This window comes from Pieris brassicae, unplaced genomic scaffold (assembly GCF_905147105.1).
Source record: "Pieris brassicae unplaced genomic scaffold, ilPieBrab1.1, whole genome shotgun sequence".
Classification (NCBI taxonomy): Eukaryota; Metazoa; Arthropoda; class Insecta; order Lepidoptera; family Pieridae; genus Pieris; species Pieris brassicae.
This window is the reverse complement of record NW_025576025.1, coordinates 10,001-15,000: the sequence shown is the minus strand read 5'-3', so window position 1 is coordinate 15,000 and position 5,000 is coordinate 10,001. Positions and strand designations below refer to the sequence as shown.

The following is a 5,000-nucleotide window of genomic DNA, read 5'->3' as shown; positions in this document are numbered from 1 at the left end:
GGAGTCGCAGCGATCGCCGCTCGTCACGCGAACAGTGTGGCTTTTTGTTTTTATGCAGCCGGCCCTCAGACAGGAGTGGTCCTGGATATTTCTCCACGGACCGCAATGTGCGTTCGAAATGTCGATGTTCAAATGTGTCCTGCAGTTCACACTATGACGCGCAGTTAACTGCGTTCTTCATCGACCCGCGAGCCAAGTGATCCACCGTTCAGGGTAATCGTTTTGTTTTTGTGTGTGTTTTTGTATGAGAAAATATAAAAGGTGCGAAAAAATTAAACAAAAAAATTTGAAAATAATACTTATCATTAACGTGTACGACAAATGAAAAGAAAGAAAATCTCTTTTATTTGCGTGGTTGTACACAAAAATTAAAATATTATTTCAAAGTATCAATAGGCGATAGCGAACGCTAATCAAAGCGTGTCGCAACGCACACGTCGCGAATCGACGAGAGAGAGTCAACCGTCTCGGATTCGATTTTGATTCGTATCATTCACGTGTTTTTGTATTTTTTTCTTTTTTTGCGAGTCTTTGACAACAACAAAACAAAAAGAAAAAACCAACGTTAATGATCCTTCCGCAGGTTCCCCTACGGAAACCTTGTTACGACTTTTACTTCCTCTAAATGATCAAGTTTGGTCAACTTCCCAGCAACGCCGACGGCCGTGAGGCCACCGCGTGTCGGTCCGAAGACCTCACTAAATCATTCAATCGGTAGTAGCGACGGGCGGTGTGTACAAAGGGCAGGGACGTAATCAACGCGAGCTTATGACTCGCGCTTACTAGGAATTCCTCGTTTATGGGGGATAATTGCAAACCCCAATCCCCAGCACGAAGGAGTTTCAACGGGTTGCCCGGGCCTCTAGGCCAGGGAGAACATGTTGATTCCTTCAGTGTAGCGCGCGTGCGGCCCAGGACATCTAAGGGCATCACAGACCTGTTATTGCTCAATCTCGTGCGGCTCGAAGCCGCCGGTCCCTCTAAGAAGAATTTTAATACGTCGCCAGTGAGTTGCGCTCCCCGAGAGTCGCGCACACCTTGAATGACGACGCCTATTTAGCAGGCTAGAGTCTCGTTCGTTACCGGAATTAACCAGACAAATCGCTCCACCAACTAAGAACGGCCATGCACCACCACCCACCGAATCAAGAAAGAGCTGTTAATCTGTCAATCCTTCCGGTGTCCGGGCCTGGTGAGATTTCCCGTGTTGAGTCAAATTAAGCCGCAGGCTCCACTCCTGGTGGTGCCCTTCCGTCAATTCCTTTAAGTTTCAGCTTTGCAACCATACTCCCCCCGGAGTCCAAAATCTTTGGTTTCCCGGAAGCTGCCCGCCGAGCCATTGTAGTAACGTCGGCGGATCGCTAGATGACATATTTACGGTTAGAACTAGGGCGGTATCTAATCGCCTTCGAACCTCTAACTTTCGTTCTTGATTGATGAAAACACCTTTGGCAAATGCTTTCGCTGATGTTCGTCTTGCGACGATCCAAGAATTTCACCTCTAACGTCGCAATACGAATGCCCCCAGTTATCCCTATTAATCATTACCTCGGAGTTCTGAAAACCAACAAAATAGAACCGAGATCATATTCTATTATTCCATGCACGAAATATTCAAGCGGCATTTTGAGCCCGCTTTGAGCACTCTAATTTGTTCAAAGTAAAATTGTCGGCCCACCTCGACACTCACCGAAGAGCACCGCGATAGGATTTTGATATTGAACCGGCGTTTTACCGCCGGCTCACCGACGATATGCTCCGCAGACGTGTCAGTATCACCGCGGATGCGGTGCACCGACAGCGCGGCGCACAAATGCAACTACGAGCTTTTTAACCGCAACAATTTTAGTATACGCTATTGGAGCTGGAATTACCGCGGCTGCTGGCACCAGACTTGCCCTCCAATTGTTCCTCGTTAAAATATTTAAAGTGTACTCATTCCGATTACGAGGCCTCGTAAGAGTCCCGTATCGTTATTTTTCGTCACTACCTCCCCGTGCCGGGAGTGGGTAATTTGCGCGCCTGCTGCCTTCCTTGGATGTGGTAGCCGTTTCTCAGGCTCCCTCTCCGGAATCGAACCCTGATTCCCCGTTACCCGTGACAACCATGGTAGTCGCAGAAACTACCATCGAAAGTTGATAAGGCAGACATTTGAAAGATGCGTCGCCGGTACTGGACCGTGCGATCGGCAAAAGTTATCCAGATTCATCAAAATTAACGACTTCGGACGCATGGCCCTCCGCCGATTGGTTTTGATCTAATAAAAGCACTCATCCCATCACTGGTCAGAGTTCTGATTGCATGTATTAGCTCTAGAATTACCACAGTTATCCAAGTAACTGAGTAAGATCTAAGGAACCAAAACTGATATATTGAGCCATTCGCGGTATCGCCTTAATACGGCTTGCACTGAGACATGCATGGCTTAATCTTTGAGACAAGCATATAACTACTGGCAGGATCAACCAGGGAGCTGCTTACGCAAACGACACGCCTACACCGCGGTCACGCGGCTTCGGCGAGCCGCTGGCTCGGCGGCGTCGAGGGGCGCGCGCTTGCGCGCGCGCCTTCTCGACACGCGTGAACGTAACGCGTCGAATTTGCACGCGACGCGACGTTCGCGCTTCATATCGATAGACTAACTTTGACCGGTCTACGAGCGGCCGTCCCGTCACGATCTCGCAACGAGGTGATGTACAACGATGCTCGACCACTGTGAGGGACATAAAACTGCAACGAACACGACCCCGCGGGCGGGAATCGATGTTGTGACAATTTGAAAATTGAACATTCATCTAAACGCAACTTCTCAATTTTTATTCAATACGTTATTGTAAACATATTAAAACTCGGCTGGCAATTACATGCGCACACACACGCATGATTCGCACTAGATACGATCAACGCCCGGAGCTTGAGGGATAAATTCCAACACGACGCTGCGCACACCGTTTCGACGATGGGCGCGTGTGCGTCCTCTTTTATACATTCTTTCCATATACGGTCGCCGTGGCGACCGCGCACGTGTCGAACACGCTAGGCGCCCTGCGTTGAGGTGTGCCTAGAAGCGTATTCTTTTAACATCACAGATAACACCGGGGGAGACGGTCCCAAATCTTGGTCGATTGGTAACATCACCATACGGTCTGCGAACGCGGTGCTATAATATAATTTTATATTATATTATATAAAATATGAGGAGGAGTAGTATGTATATTCTTTGTTATTTTGTGTTGACACAAGAGAGATATATAAAATGTACTATACACCACACACACAGAGAGAGAGAGAGCTGGGAAAGATCTCGGCGGTCTCGCATTCGAAATACGAATTTGATATAATTTCCTCCGAAAATCCATACCCATATCTATATCATCCATGCGCGAATATATGTATATAATATTCTCACACTTCGCACAAACACAAAAACAAGAACACATTCTATTCTCTCTCGTCCGTCGTTCGTGTCTATTTGAGACGAACGACGCGCGGCAACGAGAACGAGTCGACGCTGTGCGCACGACTGTTTCGCTCCACATCTATACCGAGAGCAATAGTCCGCGTCGGCATTGGAGCGGACGTCGAATGTTTCTCGTAGAGCGAGCGAGAGAGAGACGATTTTTCATTTTATTATGTATGTGTATTGGCGTGCAGTAGTAGCACGTAGTAGTACTAGTAGTAGTAGTAAAAAAATATTATTATTTATTTTATTGACTGATATGATTTTGTTTGTTTTCTTTTTTTTGAATAGACATTTGTATTGATAGATATGTTTCTCGTTGAAGCTCGCAGCACACGCTCAGAGAAATGGCAATGTGGGTTTATTTGAAGAAAAGAAAAAACAAAAAAAACAATTATATTTATTAATAATATGTATGTATGTATGTATGTATGTATGTATGTATGTATAATAATGAATTATAATAATTATTCCGATGCAACGTCAGAGGAAAATGTTTCTCGTACAGGTGCGGCGCGCGACGGCCGGCCGCTCGACAGTTTCGCGCCGAATGTTTCTCGTTGAAGCTCGCAGCACACGCTCAGAGAAATGGCAATGTGGGTTTATTTGAAGAAAAGAAAAAACAAAAAAAACAATTATATTTATTAATAATATGTATGTATGTATGTATGTATGTATGTATGTATGTATAATAATGAATTATAATAATTATTCCGATGCAACGTCAGAGGAAAATGTTTCTCGTACAGGTGCGGCGCGCGACGGCCGGCCGCTCGACAGTTTCGCGCCGAATGTTTCTCGTTGAAGCTCGCAGCACACGCTCAGAGAAATGGCAATGTGGGTTTATTTGAAGAAAAGAAAAAACAAAAAAAACAATTATATTTATTAATAATATGTATGTATGTATGTATGTATGTATGTATGTATAATAATGAATTATAATAATTATTCCGATACAATGTCAGAGGAAAATGTTTCTCGTACAAGATCGCCACGCGACGCGACAAGATGCCGTTCAACGGCACGATATCTACAACTCTGTCGATAGATATGTAGATAGTATCTACTCTGTCAAGTATATGTGTGTAACGTGTGGTGGTGTGTGGTGTGGGGTTTTGTTAGCGATAGCGATACGTTTCTAGTTAAAATTGAATATTTAAAAATAAAAACTCTTCTGGTAAGAAAAACTATTTATGGTTTATTATGGTGTGTCTAGTGCAACAACATCAACATTGTCATAATCATAATAATATAATTATTATTAGGGCTATAGGTTAACCTTCCAAATAGGGACCGTCGATTTAAATGTCGATATTTTTAATTATTCTAGATAGTACTCACTAAAAGAAACTTAAGTGCTTGCTTACTTACTTACTTACTTAGTTGATTGAGTTTTTTTTTTGTTTTTTTGAAACTTTTTCATACAAATTGATATATAAGACATATATGGCCGTTACCGACCGCCGACCAAAATCTATTTCATAAAACCGACATAAAATTGATGTCAAACGTCAATCACTTTGAGTTGACTAAGTGTAAG

General features: G+C 43.9%; 2 non-coding genes across 2 annotated transcripts; both read right to left on the bottom strand.

Moving 5' to 3' along the window:
* Positions 1 to 59: 59 nt before the first annotated feature.
* LOC123719383 lies at positions 60 to 216 on the bottom strand. The gene has a single exon (XR_006755439.1). It is a non-coding gene; the product is annotated as a 5.8S ribosomal RNA (ribosomal RNA).
* A 350-nt stretch (positions 217 to 566) lies between these two features.
* Positions 567 to 2,472, bottom strand: LOC123719384. Its single transcript, XR_006755440.1, has one exon. It is a non-coding gene; the product is annotated as a small subunit ribosomal RNA (ribosomal RNA).
* Positions 2,473 to 5,000: the final 2,528 nt, after the last annotated feature.